This window comes from Pipistrellus kuhlii, unplaced genomic scaffold (assembly GCF_014108245.1).
Source record: "Pipistrellus kuhlii isolate mPipKuh1 unplaced genomic scaffold, mPipKuh1.p scaffold_m20_p_55, whole genome shotgun sequence".
Lineage (NCBI taxonomy): Eukaryota > Metazoa > Chordata > Mammalia > Chiroptera > Vespertilionidae > Pipistrellus > Pipistrellus kuhlii.
In genome coordinates, this window is record NW_023425557.1 from 1,772,712 (window position 1) to 1,796,957 (window position 24,246).

At 48.9% G+C, this 24,246-nt stretch overlaps 1 protein-coding gene and 1 pseudogene across 1 annotated transcript in view; both read left to right on the forward strand.

The window, feature by feature from the left end:
- Window positions 1-24,246, forward strand: part of OPA3 (outer mitochondrial membrane lipid metabolism regulator OPA3) — a 113,884-nt gene that overhangs the window by 34,821 nt on the left and 54,817 nt on the right. The window lies entirely within an intron of this gene.
- Window positions 15,733-23,500, forward strand: LOC123651446 (annotated as a pseudogene).

Genomic DNA, 24,246 nt, shown 5'->3' on the forward strand with positions numbered 1-24,246 from the left:
GGTTGAACCCATAACCTTGGTATATGGGGACGACGCTCTAATCAACTGAGCTACCCAGCCAGGGCCTGGATGTGCTCATCTTTAGGTCCTTAAATTGATGACATCTGCAAAGACCCTCTTGCCAAATTAGGCAACACACGTGTTCCAGGATTCGGGTGTGGAATTCTTTCTCCAGCGCCACCTGTCCACCTGCTACAGCAGTGGATCTCCCGTCTCCCTGCAGTGAGGACCCTGTGGGTGGCATGCAGGGCCCACCTGGATGGAAAACCCAGGAAAATCTCCCCATTTCAAAACCCTTAACCTCATCCCACCTGCAAAGTCCTTTTGCCGTGTCAAGTAAGAGTCACCAGTTTGGCCGAAACCGGTTTGGCTCAGTGGATAGAGCGTCGGCCTGCGGACTGAAGGGTCCTGGGTTTGATTCCGGTCGGGGGCATGTACCTTGGTTTTGGGCGAATCCCCGGTGGGGGGTGTGCAGGAGGCAGTTAATCGATGATTCTCTCTCATCGATGTTACTAGCTCTCTATCCCTCTCCCTTCTTCTCTGTAAGAAATCAATAAAATATATATATATATATATTTTTAAAAAGAGTCACCAGTTTGGGGGTTGCAATGTGGACATATGTGGGGACCATTACTGAATGCACCACATCCGCTTTGTTTTGGCTTCGGTCTTTCTCCCGGCGATTTGCAGGTGGTCTTCGCGGGATCTGTGAGCCGCCCCTTTGCCTGAGATGGGGATACTGCTGGCAAGCTGCTCCCTGGAGGCTGGGGTGTGAGGACTGGCGTGGCGGTGTGGGCTCGGCGTGTTCGCTGACGTTAGAATCCCTGTGTGTACCGCCTGCTGTACTTGTCCTTAAAGCTCCTTTGTGGAGTTTTCTGTCCGTTTTAATGAACCAGATCTCCTCAGCTCCTCCTTTCTGGCTCTTCCCCTTCCTCCCTTGTTTGGGAAGAGCTTCTTCACCCCAAGTTACAAGCGCCCCCACCCCAAGAGTGAAGCGCGATTATGATCCCCATTTTGCAGAGGAGGGGACTGAGGCTCAGAGGATGAATCTCTTCCATTTCTTGAGTTCCAGGCACTGTGTGAAGGAATTTTTTAAAAAATTTAATAACAAAATGATTTTATTTGTGACACAGCCCAGTTCCCACCACTGCAATACAGCGCAGGAGTCGGAAAGAGGTACAGTCCAAGCTAGAGCTCCATGCCTCCCGAGGCAGCAAGAGACCCATGCCCAGAGCCAGACTGAACTGGCACCACAGGCAAGCCCAGCAGGAAGTCAGAGCCAGGCCTCAGCAGGATGCATCCTCCCCCCAGGCCCTTTAAGATTCCTAAATGCAGCCTCGCCCCCTGGTGCCCCCAACCAGGCCAATTCCTAGCCTGTGAGATGACAGAGAGCTTTCTCTGCGGAGTAATGAAAGGGGTTTAAGGGTTACATAAGCAAGACAATAACCTGTGAAAGCTGTTGTGCCACAGAGAGTTACAATGACTCCCCTGTTAGAAGCTAAGGAGCAGTGATAGCTCTTCCCTTTCTCTTCACCAAGGTGGGTGGTTTTGAAAGATCTTGTCTCAGATAGCTAGCTCCCTGTTCATTTCCCAACAGATGGGAGCCAGCGAGGTGGCGTTGTAAACCACAGTGGCTCTGATTAGTTGGTAGTCGACCTGGTTTGGTCTCAGAAAAGTCCAGGTTCTGCCGAAGCCTGTTTGGCTCAGTGGATAGACTGTCGGCCTGCGGACTCAGGGGTTCCAGGTTCGATTCCGGTCAAGAGCATGTGTCTTGGTTGCAGGCACATCCCCAGTGGGGGGTGTACAAGAGGCAGCTGATCTATGTTTCTCTCTCATCGATGTTTCTGGCTCTCTATCTCTCTCCCTTCCTCTCTGTGAAAAAATCAATAAAGTATAAAAGAAAGAGAGTCAGAGAGAGAGAGAGAGAGAGAGAGGAGAGAGAGAGAGAGAGGAAGGAAGGAAGGAAGGAAGGAAGGAAGGAAGGAAGGAAGGAAGGAAGGAAGGAAGAAAGGAAGGAAGGAAGAGAGAGAAAAGTCCAGGTTCTGCATAGGGCAGGGGCCTGTAAGAGGCCTTACCACGTTGGCCAAGGGCCTCACCAGCCTCACCATGGACCCCAATTGTGAGGTTCTCCCTGGGGTGCCCATGTGCTGGTGCAACTCCAGCCTGTACCATATGAGGTGCCCAAGGACCCTCATGGTGCTTGCCAGGGGCTTTGGCAAAAGCAAGCATGTCAAACTCAAAGGCTAACATGGGCCAAATAAACAAGGTTTATGTGGCCCCCAAAATAAAAGCACTTTGTTATTAATAATTATGTATAATTAATAATTATGTATTAATTATTATGTTATTAATAATTATGTTGTAAACATTAAGTTACCAAAAATTTTTAAATATATATTTTATTGATTTTCTACAGAGAGGAAGGGAGAGGGATAGAGAGAGACTGGGATGGCAGGACACACACAGGCTTTATTGGAGGGAAGAGTACCCCTGCTGGCTGCTTCCACAGAGAGAGTAGAAGAGAGGTACAAGCCAGGGTACAAGCACCTTTAAGGATAGGGGGACAGCCGAGACCGGTTTGGCTCAATGGATAGAGCGTCGGCCTGCGGACTGAAGGGTCCCGGGTTCGATTCCGGTCAAGGGCATGTACCTTGGTTGCGGGCACATCCCCAGTAGGGGGCGTGCAGGAGGCAGCTGATCGATGATTCTCTCTCATCGACGTTTCTAGCTCTCTATCCTTCTACCTTCCTCTCTGTACAAAATCAATAAAATATATTTTTAAAAAATTAAAAAAAAAGGATAGGGGGACAGGGGACGGGACTTAGGGCACTCAGCACACGCTGATTGGTAATTAGGGACCTGGGGACTTAGGAATCAGGGGCTTAGGGTATTTGGCAGGTGCTGATTGGTGATTCAGAGCTCAGGAATGTCTGGCTGAAGCAACTGGAGGAAGGGAGGATCTATCAATATTTACATTATGATTCATAACAGTAGCAAAATTACAGTTATGAAGTAGCAACAAAAATAATTTTATGGTTGGGGGTCACCACAACATGAGGAACTGTATTAGAGGGTTGCGGCATTAGAAAGGTTGAGAACCACCGGGCTAGAAGGACTCACGGGATTTAGAAAAGCTGATATACAGATGGTTACGGTTTATACAGGGAAAGGATGCAGATTAAAATCCACAAATGGGCAAGGCCTCTGGAGCGAGTCCAGGAGAGCCTGCGTGCAGCAGGTCCAGCATGTGGGAAGGCCCAGAGGTGAGAGTGAGAAAGGTTTGTGCAAAAGAAAACATTTAACTTCCCAGCCCCAGAGCTTAGAGTGTACAGAACTGAAGTTGGTGTTTGGCCAGTGAGGCTCAGTGGCTGAGCGTTGACCCAGGAACCAAGAGGTCGCTGGTGGGGTTCCCATGGTGACCAGATCACCCAAGGCCCAGAGCCACAGAGAGGGTTGTGGCCCCAGGCCCTGCAGGACTGACAGCTGAAGTCAGTACAGAAAGGAATCCCATTCCAGCCAGGGCTTTGTTTTCCACTCACTGCTACCTGCACATTTGAAGGCACAGCAGGCTGGCTATGAAAACTCATGAAAAACACAAAATGGAATGAAAAAATCACCTGTAGCCCCAGCACCCAGAGATGGTCGTTGTTACCTGTTAGCTGTTTCCTGTCCTAAGTGTTTGTGCACAGAGAAAAAAGCTGCAGGTGTTGGTAGATGTACCCATATGTACAAAGCCGAATCACCTGGGAAGTGTTCTGCATCCGTCTTTTTAATTTTTTTATATTTTATTGTTTTTTAGAGGAAGGGAGAGGGACAGAGAGTTAGAAACATCAATGAGAGAGAACCATTGACCAGCTAGCTGCCTCCTGCACAACCCCTACTGGGGATGTGCCCGAAACCATGGTACATGCCCTTCAGTCCACAGACCGCCGCTCTATCCATTGAGCCAAACCGGTTTCGGCTGCATCCGTCTTTTATTTTATTTTAAAATATATTTTGTTGATTTTTTTACAGAGAGGAAGGAAGAGAAAGGAAGAGGGAGAGAGAGTCAGAAACGTCGATGAGAGAGAAACATCGACCAGCTGCCTCCTGCACACCCCCACCGGGGATGTGCCCGCAAACAATGTATATGCCCCCGACCGGAATCGAACCTGGGACCCTTCAGTCCTCAGACTGATGCTGTTTCCACTGAGCCAAACTGGTTTAGACTGCATCCGTCTTTTGAAGGACCAATAAGGGGTCTATGAGGAGAGGGCTCATCCAGCCCAGCTTCAGCTTAAGGGGCTGTTCCTTAAGCAAAGACCCGGCTGCCCCAGGAAGTGGCGGGAGTGGCAGGGCCGAGCTAGAAGAGGGAAGTTAGCTGGGAGGGGGGATTTGTGCAGGACCTCGAGGGGCGGGCTAGGAGACCCCTGAGAGACCTGGGGAGCTGTGGGAGGTTTGTCTGTCTGTCTGCGTGGTTAGTTGCGCTTACAGAAGAGTTCGGTGCAGGGTGGCGGTGTGGGCCGTGCAGGGAGGATGGAGGGAGCCAGGGAGGGCGAGGCCCCTGGGACTGGACACAGCAGGGCTGACCCCACCCTCAGACCCCAGGGCCCAGGAGCAGGTTTCGGGTGCGCAGGTGCAGAAGCAGAAGCTGTGGCCCAGCCAAGGAGGGGCAGGGGACAAGCTCCACCTCCCCTTCCCCTCCCTTCCTCCTTCCCGGGCACTGCCCACCCGAATGCCGAGGGCGGGGTCAGTGATGGCATTGCCCCGCTCAGCCTCGGAGCGCAGACGGGCGGGCAGAGGGAGGGTGGGGCTGGGCAGAGAGAGTCTCCCCAGCTTTCCAAGGGAGCGGAAAGCAGAACCCCCACACTAACCGCTCAGCTAAGCACTCGGGGCGGCAGCCGAACCTTGAAGCCCAGCCTCCGCCCAGGACCTCCTAGTTTCCGAGATAAAGTCTTGGGCCGGAGCGGGGATGGGGGCGGGGGGGGGGGGGGGCCCGACCCTCAAAGTGTCCGGTCGGTTCCTCGTGCCCCTGCGCGGCGGACCTGCATCTCCTCCCGCACCGCAGGCCTGCGGAGGGGTTCTCTTCCGACCGCGGGTTCTGCTCGGAAAGGAGAAAGGAGATGCGCCGCTCCTTGCCGCGTCCACAGCGGCCGCTCCTTTAAAACGGAATCAGCCAGAGGGGTACTGGGCAGGGACCCGGCCCTGGGTGGCTCTGTCTGGGGCCGGCGGTGTGTGGGTGCTTGACTCCTTGTGGGAAAAATGTTCCATATGAGTCCAAGGTGGTGTTTTTAAAATATATATTTTATTGATTTTTTTACAGAGCGGAAGGGAGAGGGAGAGATAGACACATCAATGATGAGAGAGAATCATGGATCGGCTGCCTCCTGACGCCCCACACTGGGGACAGAGCCCACAACCCAGGCGTGTGCCCTCCTGGTTCAGAGGTCCGCGCACAACCACTGAGCCACACTGCAGGGCAGGAAAAGGGGGCCTGGAGACAGGTTCAGGGGTTAGCCTGGGTGCACCTGCTCCTGGCCACTGCCCCCCTCCTTGCAAATCTCCTGAGGTCCCTTAGAATTTAGATGAATGCCTGTGGGGAAGAGAAGGGGGAAGATGCACGTTACTAGCACATCTTACTGAGCTCCATCGGGTCTACAGAGAAGAGAGAACCAGACATCCAAGTCACCACCAGCCCAGGTCTTGGGGGGGGGGGAGGAAGAAACCCTTAGAAGAGTGCCAAATGCCTAGACGCCTGATTCATACTTGGAGATGAGTAACTGTAGGAGCTGTGGAAGCTTCCAAAGAGCCCAGCCTCCCGCTTTCGGTGAGAATGGGCCCAGGGAGGGCAGGACTCTTGTCCAAGGTCACAGAGCAGGAAGTTAGGACACAGCTAAGTTCATGGCACAGACCCCCTGTCCCGTAGCAGACGGGCCCCTCCACGGAGGACTGAGCTTCCAGGAAGGAGGGAGGAGGGAGGGAAAGAAAGGCAGGAGGGAGGAGGGAAAGAGGGTGAGAAGGAAGAGTCCCTGAGGCTCAGGAGCACAGGAGGAGCAGAGGGGGAAGCGGCCAGGCCCTACCTGGGGTCCGCTGGGTGTATGTCCTACAGTCTTCAGCCTCTGACTTGCCGCAGTCCTTGGGGATGACGAATACCCCTGAGGTCTGGCAGCACCTCTGAGTGGGGCGGTGGAAGGGGTACACGTCTCTGCAGCAGCTCCACTTGGGGTTCTTGGGGTCCAGGGCCACGCTGCCACAGAGTCGCCACATCTCCTTTCTCACCACCAGCACGTTGCCTGGGGCCAGACAGCTCAGCATAAGGCCTGCCCTCCTCCTGTGCCTTATTTCTCCTGCTTCCATTCATCTCCCACCAGCACCTAGTTCCCACGTCCAGTCGGCCTCTGTCCACCCACGGGTGGGGTCTGCACTGAGCTCTCACACCCCCAGGGGGTCCCCGACCTGACCTTGTGAGCTGGGCTACCGACTGCCCACCCTGGGCCCACAGCCAGCGGTCCTTCGGAGTGATGCTCAGCCTCACTCAGGCTAGGGAGATGCCCTGTCTCCCCATGAGACTGGCCAGGTGGCTAAGTGGATGCTGGGCCTGGGGACTGGAGGGAGAGCAGATGGACAGGGCAGGCAGGAGGACCGCATCTTTAAAAAAAAAAAAAAAAAAAAAAAAAAAAGCAAAGCTCTGTTGGAGTGACTAGTGGATAGAGCATCGGCCTGTGGACTGAAGGATCCTGGGTTCGATCCCAGTCAAGGGCACAGGCCCAGGCTGCAGGCTTGATCCTCAGTCGGGGGCGTGCAGGAGGCAGCGGATCATGATTCTTTCTCATCATGGATGTTTCTCTCCCTCTCCCTTCTTCTTTGAAATCAATAAAAATAAAGTAAATAATAAAAAAGAGATGCGTCTTTCAACCCCCATTTATCTATTTATTTTACTTTATTTTAGAGAGAGGAGGGTAAGAGAGAGAAACGTCCATGCGAGAGAGAAACATTAATGGGCCACCCTCTGCAGGTGCCCTGATCAGTGGCCAGGGCGAGGTCAGCCTCTTTGGGCAGACAAAGGCGGGTTGTCGGGGAGAGGGGGGAGATGGTGGGGAAAGTATGAGTGGGGAAGTGGAGCTTCAAAGGCTCAGAGACACTGGTCTCTGCACCTCCGTTCTTGCCTCACACTTTCGGGTGCTGAATCACCTCTTCTCGCTCACTCCCACATTTCTTCTGTCGCTCACCACTCACTGCACTTCCCTGGTCCTTGTGCTCCTGTCAGGGCTGAAACTATGGCACCTCATGTTAGAAGTTTGCTTAGAAAAGTAGGAGACAGAGGACTCCTCCGCCAAGTCCGGGTCCCAGCCCCACCCTCCCTTCACCTGCCCGTGGCCTTGGGCAATGAACTTCACCTCTGTGAGCCCCACTTTGTCATTTCTAAAAGGTCTCTCGTGCTTCAGGGGGTCACACAGACTGAGGGTGACAGTGGGGCTGAACGGAGGGAGTTTTAAGAGAAGAGCTCACCGCTGGGCCTGTGGCAGAAGGAGGCCCTTGACTTTGGCTCTTGACTCAGCAGGTCACTCCCCTTCTCCCGAGTCCCCATTTCTGCTCCCTCCCCAGAGGCGCTCCCTCCACCCTGCCCTGCACCCACACTCAGCACAAGGAGAGGGCATGGGGATGGGGGGATGCTCACAGGGCTGGCCCCCCGGACCCCGCTGGGAGGTGGTCTGAGCTCCTCGTGAGGCTGGCATTTCCGCTGAGCAGGACACAAGGCACCGGGAGGGGCCCCACACCCATGCTCACCTGGGGCGGTTTGGGATTCTCCATGCACCAGTGGGAACAGCAGGAAGAAGAGAACTGCAGGGGAGAGAGGTTGAGGGTTGGTGTCCCAGTGGAGGAGTGGGCGGTGGGAAGCCCTTACCTTGGTACCTTGGGTGATGAGGGGCCCGCACCTGAGAAGATAAGGAGTCCCGACTCCCTCCCGCTGGGCCCTGGCCTGCATCTGGCTGCCCCTGGTCCATACATGTTACGTACCCACAGCATCTGGGGGAAGCCGGTTTTTATATCCTATGTTAATGAGTTGGGTTGGGCTTAGTCATCAGAAACACATGGCAATGCATTAGCAACTCTTGGGGAGGTGGGGCTCTGGATTTGTTCAGTCACCTGGTGAATGATTTCATCCCTGGGCTCCTAAGTCTCAAACTGAGTCACTCCCTGATTGCCAAGTTCCAGAATACACATTGGGTTGTGTTTTGTTTCACTTTACATGAGCAGGTGGGAGAAATTTATTTAACTCAAATACTTTATTTATTTATTTATTTATTTATTTATTTTTCTTAACTCAAATACTTTAAATGAGGGCACTGAAAATGTGGGGTAAAGCATAGGAGCTGAAAAAGTAGGGAGAGGGAGCAGAGATGATAAAAAACAAATGCCCTTTTAATATGAGTCATTTTTTAAATCCTCACCTGAGGATATGTTTATTGATTTTTTATTTTTGAAATATATTTTATTATCTTCCTCCCCCCCGCCCCGCCCCAGTGTCTTGTGTCCATTGGTTGTGCTTATGTGCATGCATACAAGACCTTTGGTTGATCTCTTTTCCCCCCTCTCAACACTCCCCAGCCTTCTCACTGCAATTTGACAGTCTGAGTTCCCTGTAAATGTTGGAGATTAAACCCTTATCGGTGATGTCATTGGCAAATATGGCCTCCCATGTAGTGGGCTTTCTTGTTGTTTTGTTGATGCTCTTTCTTTTGCTGTGCAAAAGCTTTTTATTTTTGTAGTCCCATTTGTTTATTTTCTGTTTAGTTTCCATTGCCCTAGGAGTGGTATTGGTGAAGAAATTACTTCAGCATATGTCTGAGATTTTGCTGCCTATAGATTCCTCTAGTATTATTATGGTTCCCATCTTATGTTTAAGTCCTTTATCAATTTTGAATTTTTAAAAGTTTATTGATTAAAGTATTACATAAGTTTTTTTAATTTCTTTATTGATTAAAGTATTTCATATGTGTCCTCATCCCTCCATTAACCCTCCCAACCTCCCTCCCTACCCCCTCACCCTCACCCCCTGCACACTCATGTCCTCACCCCCTGGTGTTCATGTCCATTGGTTAGGCTTATATTCATACATGTAAGTCCTGATAGATGAAATAGAGAAGGGCCGGAGACCGGGATGGCAGGACACAGGCTTTATTGGAGGGAAGAGTACCCATGCCGGCTGCTTCCACAGAGAGGGCCCGAAGAGAGCGAGGGCCAGGGTACAAGCACTTTAAGGATAGGGGACGGGGCTTAGGGCACTCAGCACATGCTGATTGGCGACTAGCCAAGTTCCAGAATTCACATGAGCAGGATTCCTAGGGACTTAGGAATCAGGGGGCTTAGGGCATTTGGCAGGTGCTGATTGGTGGTTCAGTGCTCAGGAATGTCTGACAACAGGTGGGGCTTGTGTCTGTCCCCCAACTGGAGGAAGTGAGGATCTATCATTCCAGGCTTCTGGTAATATTTTTTAAAAATTGAGAGTCCAGGCAAGGTCATTTTGTGAAGGTCAGTCCTCCATAGCTACTTCCAGCTGAGAGGGGGTGTCGTCTTTAGGGGCGTCTACCCGGGGTCTCAAAGATTCTGGTGTTCGGTTCTGAATTCAGTGCCAGATAGATCTCTCCCACCTTCTGGTTGGCGAACGCCTGCATTCTGTTCTGCAAAAGACTAGTGAAACAACGAATGAGACATGGGCGAGAGAGTAAGATTAAGAGTAGAGGCACCTAATAGTGGGAGGAGCCATGAAGTAAGTGAGTGAAAAACAGGTAGTTTTTCTGTGCTGGACGAAGGGTGCTGCAGCATGATTTCCCCAAGAGACTGGTCGGTGAAGTCTTGAGAGCGGTCCTGTTGAGTCACTTGGGCGATAAAAGCTGGTCCTGAGGCTGCCACGGCATCACTTGTCTGGTTAGGGGGTAGGGCTTAGGGCACTCAGCACACGCTGGTTGGTGATTAGGGACCTAGGGACTTAGGAATGGGGGTGGGGGTAGGGTATTTGGCAGGTGCTGATTGGTGGTTCAGTGCTCAGAAATGTCTGGCCACAGGTGGGGTTTACGTCGGTCACCAACTGGAGGAAGGGAGGACCTATCAAGTCCTTTGCGTTGATCTCTCCTCCTTTCACCCACCCTCCCCTCGCTCCCCTCTGAGGTCTGGCAGTCTGATCGATGCTTTTCTGCCTCTGGATCTGTCCCTGTTCGTCAATTTATATTGTTCATTATATTCCACAAATGAGTGAGATCATGTGAATTTATCTTTCTTTCTATGACTGCCTTATTTCATTTAGCATAACGCTCTCCAGTTCCATCCATGCTGTTGCAAATGGTAAGAACTCCTTTTTTACTGCAGCGTAATATGCCATTGTGTAGATGTACCATGGTTTTTTAATCCACTCATCTGCCGATGGGCTCTTGGGCTGTTTCCAAATCTTAGCTATTGTAAATGATGCTGCTATGAACATAGGGGTGCATAAATCCTTTCTGATTGGTGTTTGCAGTTTCTTGGGATATAGTCCTAGAAGTGGGATCACTGGGTCAAATGGGAGTTCCATTTTCATTTCTTTGAGGAAACTCCACACTGTTCTCCACAGTGGCTGTACCAGTCTGCATTCCCACCAGCAGTGCATGAGTGTTCCTTTTTCTCCGCATCCTCCGCACTTGTGGTTTGCTGATTTGTTGATGAAAGCCATTCTCACGGCTGTGGCATGGTTGCATCTCTCAGCTAACGAGTGACTTTGAGCACGTTTCCACACGTCTTCCTTCTATTTTCCTTCTATTTTCTTTCGAAAGTATCTCTTTAGGGCGGCAGCTCCAGCGCCTGTGGGGGAGGGGCAGTGGCTGGGGCTCAGCTGCTGTGGTGCCTGATGCGAGGGGCTGGGTTTACGTCTGTCCACCAGCTGGAGGTAGGGAGGATCTACCATTCCAGGCTTCTGGTAATATTTTTTTAAAATTGAGAGTCCGGGCAAGGTCAGAGGGTGAAGGTCAGTCCTCCATAGCTACTTCCAGCTGAGAGGGGGTGTCGTCTTTAGGGGCATCTACCCGGGGTCTCAAAGATTCTGGTGTTCGGTTCTGAATTCAGTGCCGGATAGATCTCTCCCACCTTCTGGTTGGCGAAGGCCTGCATTCTGTTGTGCAAGAAACTAGTGAAACAACGCATGAGACATGGGCCAGAGAGTAAGGTTAAGAGTAGAGACACCACCCCAAGCAGGCCTGGATGGTTTAGGACTGTGTCTTTTTGCCAAATCAAATGGTTGTACCAACAATAAGATCACAAGGAGTCCATTGGTTGTGCAAACCAAGTGTCATTGAGTCTTTGGAGCTGGATGAAACCTTGTGGCCATCTGGTTTAATCAACATCAGCTGTCTGACCATCTCCTTGCTACTCTTGAATTAATTTCCAGTTCCTTCTTGGATCCACTCAGGAAGAGAAACTCGGGTCTCCAGATAGCCCATCCTGTCTACGGACTGTTAGAATATTCTTTGCTATACTGGACAGGAAGCTGTTATATGACGCTGCCTGCCATTGGTTCAAATGCCCTTGCTTAAGGTCGTAGAAAATAAATCTAATCCTTCTTCCAAATTAAAAAAAAAAGAGTATAGACACCATTGGGCCTCATAGTGGGAGGAGCTATGGGGTAAGTGAGCGATAAACAGGTAGTTTTTCCTTGCTGGACGAAGGGTGCAGCAGCATGATTTCCCCAAGAGACTGGTCGGTGAAGTCTTGAGAGCGGTCCTGTTGAGTCACTTGGGCGATAAAAGCTGGTCCTGAGGCTGCCACAGCATCACTTGTCTGGTTTTGCTGCTTTTCTGGAATAGCAACCTGGGGGGTAAGATTCTTGGGGAGGTAAAAAGGTGGGGCTCCTTGGTATAGTCCAGATTCCAGTCAGGACCATGGGCAGAAGGTCCGGCCAGGAGCTGTACATTTCTAGAGAGAGAGTTCAGTTAGAATAATTCAAACTGTTAGATAGTCTTTAAGGAAGCCGGTGCTCCTCTGGATCTTACCCGGTAAATGTGGGTGGTAGGGTGTGTGCAGTTTCCAGGAGATGCCAGAGATTCTGTGTGTTATCAAGATCTCAGCCACAACCTCTGCAGTTTCCTTGCGGTAGGGAAGGCCTCTGCCCACCCTGTCAGGGTGTCTACCATGGTGAGCAGATATTGGGTCCTCTTGTGGGGAGGCATATGGGTGAAGTCTACCTGCCAGTCCTGTCCTGGTAGGTGTTCCCTTCATTTGATGGGTAGGAAAGTTGGGGTGCGTTCCTCCCTGGGGTGAGGCAGCTGCACACATGGAGCAGGAGGAGCAGGTACTCGTGACTGCCTCTCGCAGTGTGGGCGAGGTGAAGAGGGCTGAAGGCCATCTCCAGGGTCCACTCGAGTGTTACAATCACGTATGCTTTCCGACATTCCTAGGAGTCTATACACAAGCTTCCATCCACAAACAGAGTTAAATCAGGATTATCAGAAGAAGATCTGAGAGTCCCACCTGAGGTTGAGTGAGGGCCTCTGACAACCTCGGAGCAAGAATGTTTTGCTGCAGTTTGGGTGGAGGCAGCAGGAAGGAGAGTGGCTGGGGTCAGGGCTGGGGACTGGGTCAGGGAGATGTCAGGACTCTGGAGGAACAGGAGATGGAGTTCCTGCATGCGAGAGGAGGCAAGGAGAGGTCAGGATCGGTGTGACAGAAGATCCTGTGGTCTATGATGGAGAACACCTGTAAGGGTAGCTGGAGGCAGATCTTCTGGGCCTCCTTGATGAGAACAGCAGCTGCAGCCAGAGCCCAGAGGCAGGGCTGCAGTCCCCAAACTGTGGGATCTAGCTGTCAGGACAGGTAGGCTATGGGGGGGAAGGCTGGCCCTAGGGTCTGGGTGAGGACCCCCATGGAGAGAGAGACAGACACCAGAGGGGTGTCCCGGAGTTAGAGAAAGCTTAGTGAACAAGGGAGGGTATAAGGGCTTAGCCAGGAGAGAAACACTTGGGACCCAATGATGGAGAAATCCTACCCGTGGAGGCCAGCTGTGTGCCTCTGAGAGGAGTAGTGCTGGGTTCTAACAAGCATTGTTGGAGGTCCCTGGGTGAGGCCTGGCCAAACAGATGACTGTCTCTGAGCCCCTGGGGCAGGACTGTCCAGGTGAGTGGGTCCTTTAGAAATTCTTGTCAACAGTTAACTTTAGAACTTCTTTCTTTCTGCTTCCATTATTGCATGCTATTGAAAATATTTAGAAATGACAGGTTCAGGACCATCATGATAGATGCAATAGAGAGGGTGCCGGAGACCAGGATGGCAGGACACAGGCTTTATTGGAGGGAAGAGTCCCCCGCTGGCTGCTTCCACAGAGAGGGGCGGAAGAGAGGTAGGGCCAGTGTACAAGCACCTTTAAGGATAGGGGATGGGGCTTATGGCACTCAGCACAAGCTGATTGGTGATTAGGGACCTAGGGACTTAGGAATGGGGGGGGGGGTCTAGGGTATTTGGCAGGTGCTGATTGGTGGTTCAGAGCTCAGGAATGTCTGGCCACAGGTGGGGTTTACGTCTGTCATCAACTGGAGGAAGGGAGGACCTATGAAGTCCTTTGGTTGATCTCTCTTCCTTTTGCCCAACCTCCCCTAGTTCCCCTCTGAGATCTGGCAGTCTGATCGATGCTTCTCTGCCTCTAGATCTGTCCCTGTTCATCAATTTATATTGTTTATTATATTTCGCAAATGAGTGAGATCATGTGAATTTATCTTTCTATGACTGCCTTATTTCATTTAGCATAACGCTCTCCAGTTCCATCCATGCTGTTGCAAATGGTAAGAACTCATTTTTTACTGCAGCGTAATATGCCATTGTGTAGATGTACCATGGTTTTTTAATCCACTCATCTGCCAATGGCTCTTGGGCTGTTTCCAAATCTTAGCTATTGTAAATGATGCTGCTATGAACATAGGGGTGCATATATCCTTTCTGATTGGTGTTTGCAGTTTCTTGGGATATAGTCCTAGAAGTGGGATCACTGGGTCAAATGGGAGTTCCATTTTCATTTTTTTTTTTTTTTTTTGAGGAAACTCCCTACTGTTCTCCACAGTGGCTGCACCAGTCTGCCTTCCCAACAGCAGTGCATGAGTGTTCCTTTTTCTCCGCATCCTCGCCAGCACTTGTGGTTTGCTGATTTGTTGATGAAAGCCATTCTCACGGGTGTGACATGGTTGCATCTCTCAGCTAACGAGTGACTTTGAGCACGTTTCCATATGTCTCTTGGCCTGCCTTCTATTTTCTTTCGAAAGTATCTCTTTAGGGCGGAAGCTCCGGCGCCTGTGGGTGAGGGGCAGTGGCTGGGGCTCAGCTGCTATGACGCCTGATCCAAGGGGGTAGGGTTTACGTCTGTCCACCAAATGGAGGAAGGTAGGATCTACCATTCCAGGTTTCCGGTAATATTTTTTTAAAATTGAGAGTCCGGGCAAGGTCAGAGGGTGAAGGTCAGTCCTCAATGGCTACTTCCTGCTGAGAGGGGTGTCATCTTTAGTGGCATCTACCTGGGGTCTCAAAGATTCTGGTGTTCGGTTCTGAATTCAGTGCCGGATAGATCTCTCCCACTTTGTGGTTGGCGAACACCTCCATTCTATTCTGCAAGAAACTAGTGAAACAACGCAGGAGACATGGGCCAGAGAGTAAGATTAAGAGTATAGACACCACCCCAAGCAGGCCTGGCTGGTTTAGGGCTGTGTCTTTTGCCAAATCAAATGGTTGTACCAACAATAAGATCACAAGGAGTCCATTGGTTGTGCAAACCAAGTGTCATTGAGTCTTTGGAGCTGGATGAAACCTTGAGGCCATCTGGTTTAATCAACATCAGCTGTCTGATCATGTCCTTGCTACTCTTGAATTAATTTCCAGTTCCTTCTTGGATCCACTCAGGAAGAGAAACTCGGGTCTCCAGATAGCCCATCCTGTCTATGGACTGTTAGAAAATTCTTTGTTATACTGGACAGGAAGCTGTTATATGACGCTGCCTGCCATTGGTTCAAATGCCCTAGCTTAAGGTCATAGAAAATAAATCTAATCCCTCTTCCAAATTAAAAAAAAAAAAAGAGTATAGACACCAGTGGGCCTAATAGTGGGAGGAGCCATGGGGTAAGTGAGCGAAAAACAGGTAGTTTTTCTGTGCTGGACGAAGGGTGCAGCAGCATGATTTCCCCAAGAGACTGGTCGGTGAAGTCTTGAGAGCGGTCCTGTTGAGTCACTTGGGCGATAAAAGCTGGTCCTGAGGCTGCCACGGCATCACTTGTCTGGTTTTGCTGCTTTTCTGGAATAGCAACCTGGGGGGTAGATTCTTTGGGAGGTAAAAAGGTGGGGCTCCTTGGTATAGTCCAGATTCCAGTCAGGACCATGGGCAGAAGGTCCGGCCAGGAGCTGCGAATTTCTAGAGAGAGAGAGTTCAGTTAGATGGTCTTTAAGGAAGCTGTTGATCCTCTGGATCTTACCTCGTGAATGTGGGTGGTAGGGTGTGTGCAGTTTCCAGGAGATGCCAGAGATTCTGTGTGTTATCAAGATCTCAGCCACAACCTCAGCAGTTTCCTTGCAGGTAGGGAAGGCCTCTGCCCACCCTGTCAGGGTGTCTACCATGGTGAGCAGATATTGGGTCTTCTTGTGGGGAGGCATATGGGTGAAGTCTACCTGCCAGTCTGCCCTGGGATGTGTCCCCCTCATTTGATGGGTAGGAAAGTTGGGGTGCGTTCCTCCTGGGGTGAGGCAGCTGCACACATGGAGCAGGAGGAGCAGGTACTCGTGACTGCCTCTCGCAGTGTGGGCGAGGTGAAGAGGGCTGAAGGCCGCTCCATGGTCCGCTCTAGTGTTACAATCACGTAGGCTTTCCGACATTCCTGGGGTCTAGACACAAGCTTCCATCCGCAAACAGAGTTAAATCAGGATTATCAGAAGATCTGAGAGTCCCACCTGAGGTTGAGTGAGGGCCTCTGACAACCTCGGAGCAAGAATGTTTTGCTGCAGTTTGGGTGGAGGCAGCAGGGAGGAGAGTGGCTGGGGTCAGGGCTGGGGACTGGGTCAGGGAGATGTCAGGACTCTGGAGGAACAGGAGTTAGAGTTCCTGCATGCAAGAGGGGGCAAGGAGAGGTCAGGATCGGTGTGACAGAAGATCCTGTGGTCTATGATGGAGAACACCTGTAAGGGTAGCTGGAGGCAGATCTTCTGGGCCTCCTTGATGAGAACAGCAGCTGCAGCCAGAGCCCAGAGGCAGGGCTGCAGTCCCCAAACTGTGGGATCAAGCTGTCAGAACAGGTAGGCTATGGGGGGGAAGGCTGGCCCCAGGGTCTGGGTGAGGACCCCCATGGAGAGAGAGACAGAAACCAGAGGGGTGTCCCGGAGTTAGAGAAAGCTTAGTGAACAAGGGAGGGTATAAGGGCTTAGCCAGGAGAGAAACACTTGGGACCCAATGATGGAGAAATCCTACCCGTGGAGGCCAGCTGTGTGCCTCTGAGAGGAGTAGTGCTGGGTTCTAACAAGCATTGTTGGAGGTCCCTGGGTGAGGCCTGGCCAAACAGATGACTGTCTCTGAGCCCCTGGGGCAGGATTGTCCAGGTGAGTGGGTCCTTTAGAAATTCTTGTCAATAGTTAACTTTAGAACTTCTTTCTTTCTGCTTCCATTATTGCATGCTATTGAAAATATTTAGAAAAGGCAGGTTCAGGACCATCATGATAGATGAAATAGAGAAGGGCCTGACACCAGGATGGCAGGACACAGGCTTTATTGGAGGGAAGAGTACCCCTGCTGGCTGCTTCCACAGAGAGGGGCGGAAAAGAGCAAGGGCCAGTGTACAAGCACTTTTAAGGATAGGGGCGGTGCCGGGACCGGTTTGGCTCAATGGATAGAGCGTTGGCTTGGGGACTGAAGGGTTCCGGGTTCGATTCTGGTCAAGGGCATGTGCCTTGATTGCGGGCATATCCCCGGTGGGCGGTGTGCAGGTGTGCAAGAGGCAGCTGATCGATGACTTTCTCTCATCAATGTTTCTAGCTCTCTATCTCTCTCCCTTCCTCTCTGTACAAAATCAATAAAATTAAAAAAAAAAAAAAGATAGGGGCTGGGCTTATGTCACTCAGCACACGCTGATTGGTGATTAGGGACCTAGGAACTTAGGAATGGGGCGGGGGCTTAGGGTATTTGGCAGGTGCTGATTGGTGGTTCAGTGCTCAGGAATGTCTGGCCACAGGTGGGGTCTGTCATCAACTGGAGGAAAGGAGGATCTATCAAGTCCTTTGGTTGATCTCTCCTCCTTTTGCCCAACCTCCCCTAGCTCCTCTCTGAGATCTGGCAGTCTGATCGATGCTTCTCTGCCTCTGGATCTGTCCCTGTTCGTCAATTTATATTGTTCATTATATTCCACAAATGAGTGAGACAATGTGAATTTATCTTTCTCTGACTGCCTTATATCATTTAGCATAACGCTCTCCAGTTCCATCCATGCTGTTGCAAATGGTAAGAACTCCTTTTTTACTGCAGCGTAATATGCCATTGTGTAGATGTACCACTGTTTTTTAATCCACCCATCTGCCGATGGGCTCTTGGGCTGTTTCCAAATCTTATTGTAGCTATTGTAAATGATGCTGCTATGAACATAGGGGTGCATAAATCCTTTCTGATTGGTGTTTGCAGTTTCTTGGGATATAGTCCTAGAAGTGGGATCACTGGGTCAAATGGGAGTTCCATTTTCATTTTTTTGAGGAAACTCCATACTGTTCTCCACAGTGGCTGCACCAGTCTGCATTCCCACCAGCAGTGCACGAGGGTTCCTTTTTCTCCGCATCCTCCGCACTTGTGGTTTGCTGATTTGTTGATGAAAGCCATTCTCACGGCTGTGGCATGGTTGCATCTCTCAGCTAACGAGTGACTTTGAGCACGTTTCCACACGTCTTCCTTCTATTTTCCTTCTATTTTCTTTCGAAAGTATCTCTTTAGGGCGGCAGCTCCAGCGCCTGTGGGGGAGGGGCAGTGGCTGAGGCTTAGCTGGTGTGGCGCCTGATGCCAGGGGGTGGGCAGAGACAGGGACAGCTGCATAGGCCTCCGCTGATGCTTCCACGGCTGGGCGCTGAGCTCGTGCTGGCGGCTGTGGAGGCAGCAGCAGCTGCGGGAGGGGCGAGGCGCGCCTGGGCCTGAGGGTAGTGTCGGCCTCGATGTGAAGCGCGTGGGTGCGGCCATCTTTCCCCGGGGGGACTGAGGGGCTGCGTGAGAGTGCCCGCCTTCCGCGGGGGTGGGGTGGGGAGGCTTCTCAGGCGGCCTGTTGGGGCGGTGGATGGGGAGTTGAAGAGCCGAGCCTGGGAAGCGCCGCCATCGCTGTCGCCGCCCCTGTGCTCAGAGCCAGGAGGCGCCTGAGGAGAACCCCAGCGCGGCAAGGCCCGGATGCAGCGCAGGCGCGTCCCCCTGCGGCGCCCCGCCCCCGCCCCGCGGCGCCCCGCCCCCGCCCCGCGGCGCCCCGCCCCCGCCCCGCGGCGCCCCGCCCCCGCCCCGCTGGCTCAGCCCTGCAAGCGCTGTGGCCTTGAGTGCCTTGGATTAAGGAGGAGGAAGATGGGGGCAGCTCCGCGGAGATTGCTTTTCTGGTAGTTAAATCGTGCATCTGAAATTATTGCTACTGGTTCTGGTGATTCTTGGACGATATATGCAAGACGAAACAAGTCTGATCAATTTAAACCTCTAAAGGGCAACCCAACTGGACTTACTATGTTGAGCAACAAAAAGAAGTTGAGTGAAAATACACAGAATTCATCATTATGTTCTGGAACTGTTATTGATGGTAGATGTTTTCATCATGCTAATGCACATACACCAATTGTAAAAACAGCGGCTCAAAGGAAAGAATATCCACCTCATGTCCAGAAATTTGAAAATAATCCACCTCATGTCCAGAAATTTAAAAATAATTAAGTTGGCCCCAAGGTGTTGATCCTATAATGAAGAAAACAGAAGAATCTGAGTCATACTTGGAGTCTGAAATCAAAAGGAAAGTACCACAGAAATGTCACAGTTTATATCAATCTACTATTCCTGTGTCTCCTGCCTCAAAAAAACGTTTAACTGATATAGAGGATTTGCCCAGAAGTTTCAGACAAGCTTCTTTTGAATGAATCAACTGGTCCGTTACTGAGAACATCAAATCATCAGCATTCTGGAGGACAGAAGTCACAAAACACAGCATTACCACCCAACAAGTTTATATATATATATATATAGATAGATATATTTTATTGATTTTTTCAGAGAGGAAGAGAGTGATAGAGAGTTAGGAACATCGATGAGAGAGAATCATCGATCAGCTGCCTCTTGCACACCCCCCACTGGGAATGTGCCTGCAACCAAGGTACATGCCCCTGACCGTAATCGAACCCGGGACCTTTTAGTCCGCAGGCTGACGCTCTATCCAATGAGCCAAACCGGTTTGGACACCCAACAAGTTTTATGGCAACAGTGTGGGAAAGGTTCCAATTGATATTATTGTAAGTTGTGATAGACAGAATTATTTACAGGCCAATGGGAAAGTCATTTTACCTAGGGCTAAAGGAGCCAAGACCACAAATCTAAAAGAAAGGAAAATAAGCTTGTCAGACCTGAATGATCCAATCATTTTGCCCAGTGATGATGATGATGATGACAATGACAGGACTAACAGAAGAGAGAGCATAGCTCCTCAACCTGCTGACTCAGCATGTTCTTCCCCAGCACCATCCACTGGAAAAGTAAAGCAGCACTAAGTGAAAATACCGGTAGAGTAGAGCGTGAACTAAGAAGCATTCCAGGAGATTCAGAATTAATTACAGTTTCGTTCTGTGCCAAGAAAAGCAAGAATGAAAGATCAGTTTGGTAACTCTATTATCAACACACCTCTAAAATGTCACAAGGTGATTGCTCCAGAAACTTTAGTTGATCCTGTATCTTTAAACTGCCCAACTTCCTATGGCAGTGTCATTTTAAACTCAAAGTATACAAGTAGGGACACTCTTTCAGCTATTATAAAGAACCTGTAATTTTTTGTTTAGATGTTATCAAGATACCACTAGAAGAAGCAGAAGCTGATCCAGTAGGCTTTACTTTAATACCTCTGATCTAACGAAATGTGAATGGTGTAGTGTTTGTAAATTACCAGTAGTATTTCTTCAGACGATGCCACCAGTTTATGAGAAGCTGATGCAAATGAGTATGGATGATAAAGTTTGGACTCTTTGTAAAAGAATGCATAAATTTAACAAATTTGGAAGGACAGTATATAATTTTAATTTTTCAAAATGCCCTTGATGCTCAAGCAAATATGATATATGAAAGTATCATTACTGAAATTGGTATAAAGAATAATGTGTCCAATTTTTTTTTTTTTTGCGAAAATTCCCTTTGAAGAAGCTAATAGAGAGGATCAAAGGAAGTTGTGTTAAAAAAGAAAACAAAATTAAAGATGTATCCCTGGAATCTAGAGTACAACTTAGAAGCAAACAATTTCAGTTGTTGTTGTTTTTCTTTCTTTTTTTTTTAATATATTTTATTGATTTTGTACAGAGAGGAAGGGAGAGAGATAGAGAGTTAGAAACATCGATGAGAGAGAGTCATCGATCAGCCCGCAACCACGGTACATGCCCTTGACCGGAATCGAACCCGGGACCCTTCTGATAGAGCTGATGCTCTATCCACTGAGCCAAACCAGTTTCGGCTGAAGGAGAATTTTTTTTTACCTTTTTTTAAAATTAAATTATTATCTGTGTACATATTTTAACACCCCCCCCCCAAACATGCCCTCCCTCCCCAGAGTTTTGTGTCCATTGGTTGTACTTATATGCATGTATACGAGTCCTTCGGTTGATCTTTTATCTCTCCCAGATCTCCCTACTCTCCCTGCTGTAATTTGACAGTCTGCTTGTTGCTTTACTGTCTCTATATCTATCTTTTGGTTCATCAGTTTATAATGTTATTATCCAAAAATGAGTGAGGTCATGTGGTGTTTCTCTTTCATTGACTGGCTTATTTCACTCAGCTGAAGGAGAATTTTTAAATGATGTTATTATAGACTTTTATTTGAAACTAGAGGCCCTCTGCACGAAATTCATGCACGGGGGTGTGTGTCCCTCAGCCCAACCTGCACCCTCTCCAATCTGGGATCCCTCAGGGGATGTCCGACTGCCGGGCCTAAACAGGCTGTTGGACATACCTCTCACAATCCTGGACTGCTGGCTCCTAACTGCTCGCCTGCCTGCCTGATTGCCCCTAACCGCTTCTGCCTGCCAGTATAATCACCCCATAACCACTCCCCTGCCAGCCCGATCATCCCCAACTGCCCTCCCTTGCATATTCCCTCTTTATTAGATAGGGTTTTTTTCTTTAACATATTGGACAGCCCTAACTGGTTTGGGGTCAGTGGATGGAGCAACGGCCTGCAGACTCAAGGGTCCCAAGTTTGATTCTAGTCAAGGCTATGTACCTTGGTTGGGGGCACATACCCGGTGAAGACTGTGTGGAAGGCAGCTGATTGATATTATCATAGATGTTTATAGCTCTCTATCCCTTTCCCTTCCTCTCTGTAAAACATTATATATATATATATATATATATATATATATATATATATATATATGCTTAAGATTCCTCCATATCTGCCTGGCTGGTGTGACTCAGTGGCTGAGAACCCAGGCTGGGCCAGGAGGGGATCTCTGCATATCTGTATAGGTCCGCGCGCTGCTGCCAGCTTGAGACCCCAGGCTGAGGTGGGAGCCCAATTGCCATGTGGGTCGCATGCTGCTGCCAGCCTGAGACCCCAACCATAGCATTTGCAAACGGCTGTGGGCAGGGTGACGCAGGGACATTTCCACCCCACCCTCAGCCGCTTAGCACCTGCACTCATAGGCTCCAAGGTGGCCAGGGGGCATTCTGGAACCCCTGCCACTCAAGGCCCAAACATGGGCCTACAGGCTAGGAGCGGCCTGGGTCTGGAGGATATTTCCAGGACCCAGACCACTCAGTGCCACATATGCAAATTAACAACAATCTTTGTTGGGTTAATTTGCATGCTCCCTCTGATTGGCTGGTGGGCGTGACTGGTGAGCGTGGCTTGTGTGACGGAGTGATGGTTGGTTTGCATATTACTCTATTATCAGGTTAGAAAATCACACACCATGTCCTCTTGTCTGACTTTTCTCACTCAACATTGTGTTTATGAGATGAATAAATTTGAAGTTATTGTATATGACTGTGGTTCAGTTGTTTTCATACTGTTGAGTGTTTCACTGTATGAATTTTATTTTTATCAATCCCATTATTGGTGAGCATTTGCTGTGTTTTGAGTCTTTTATGCATTATGCTGGAGTGAGCATCTAGATATGTGTCTTTAGGAGAGAACACACGGGCAGCTTTCTGCCGATATCCACCCAGGAACAGAACTGCAGGTTTATAGGACATTGAATGTTGACAGATGGTAGTTGCTACCAACTCCAAGCCTTAGTGTATGACATCTTTGTCAGCACTTAGATTGTCCAGGGTCTTCACTTCAGCCATCTGCTGGGTCTGTTGTGCTTCCTCTTTGAGATTTTAATTAGTGTTTTCCTGATGTGTCATGAAGTTCCACATTTTTAAAAGTATATATTTTATTGATTTTTTAAAGAGAAAAAGGTAGAGAGATAGTTAGAAACATCGATGAGAGAGAAACATCAATCAGCTGCCTCCTGCAAACCTTCTGCTAGGGATGTGTCCACAACCAAGGTACATGCCCTTGACCGGAATAGAACCTGGAAACTTTCAGTCGGCAGGCTGATGCTCTATCCAATGAGCCAAACCGGTTTTGACAGTTCCACATTTTTTCATGAGCCTTGTGGCCATGTAGATATCAACCTCTTTGGTGATTCAAACCTTTCTCTGTTGGGTGGTTTGCCTTCCTCTTTTTGATTCACAGAAGGTCCTTGCATATCCTGAATCTGAAGTCTTGGTCAGACAGGCAGATTGCAAATGGCTTCTCACAGTCTGGGACTTGACTTTTTCTGCTCTTGATCAAGTCTTTTGAGCAATGGAAGTTCCTAATTTCAATATTTTCCACTGTGTCAAACTTTTTCTTTATGGCTAGTACTTTAAATGTTCTGTGTGTTTTTTTTTTGTTTTTTTTTTTGTTTGTTTGTTTGTTTTTAATATATTTTATTGATTTTTTACAGAGAGGAAGGGAGAGATAGAGAGCTAGAAATGTCGATGAGAGAAATCATCGACCAGCTGCCTCCTGCACACCCCCCACTGGGGATGTGCCCGCAACCAAGGAACGTGCCCTTGACTGGAATCGAACCTGGGACCTTTCAGTCCGCAGACCAATGCTCTATCCACTGAGCCAAACCGGCTTAGGCTTTAATGTTCTGTTTAACAAATATTAACAAATACTGCCCATCTCAAAGTTATTATGATACTTTCTATGTTTTTCCCCCCCTAAAAGTGCTATTTTTTTCTGCCTCTCACAGTTTGATTTACTATCCCTATGCAACTAAATTTGTGTATCATATGAAGTAGGCATCAAAGTTTTTTGTTTATTTATTTTCTCTGTGGAACAAAGGAACTTGCTTAGACTTTTATTGGTAATACATCAAAACTATAAATGAATTTAGGGAAGCCGAAACCAGTTTGGCTCAGTGGATAGAGCATCAGCCTGTGGACTGAAAGGTCCCAGGTTCGATTCTAGTCAAGATTGTGGGCACATCCCCAGTAGGGGGTGTGCAAGAGGCAGCTGATTGATGATTCTCTCTCATCGATTTTTCTAACTCTCTATCCCTCTCTCCCTCTCTGTAAAAAAAAAAAAAAAAAAAAAAAAAAAAAAAAAAAATCAGTAAAATATATATATATTTAAAATAAATACAGGGAAAATTGGCATTTTTATAATACAGGGTTTCCAATCTACTCCAACCTCTTCCTGAAGAGACTACAAAAATCAACAACACACGCTCACCTGCATTGTGAAGCCAGTGTGACCATGACACCCAAATCTGACAAGGACTTTGTAAGAACAAAAGACACAAATATTCACTTAGAAAAATTAGCAAACCAAATCCAACAATATATAAAAAATAAAACATATTAAAAAATAAAACATAATTTTAGAAATGCAAGTGTAGCTTAACATTTTACAAAATTAATTCACTCTATCTATAGGAATAAAAAGGAGAAATAATGACCCATTATCCTTTATATAAGTGCAGGAAAGGTATTTAATAATATTAGACACCCATTTATGAGTTTTTTTATTTTTTATTTTTTTTAAT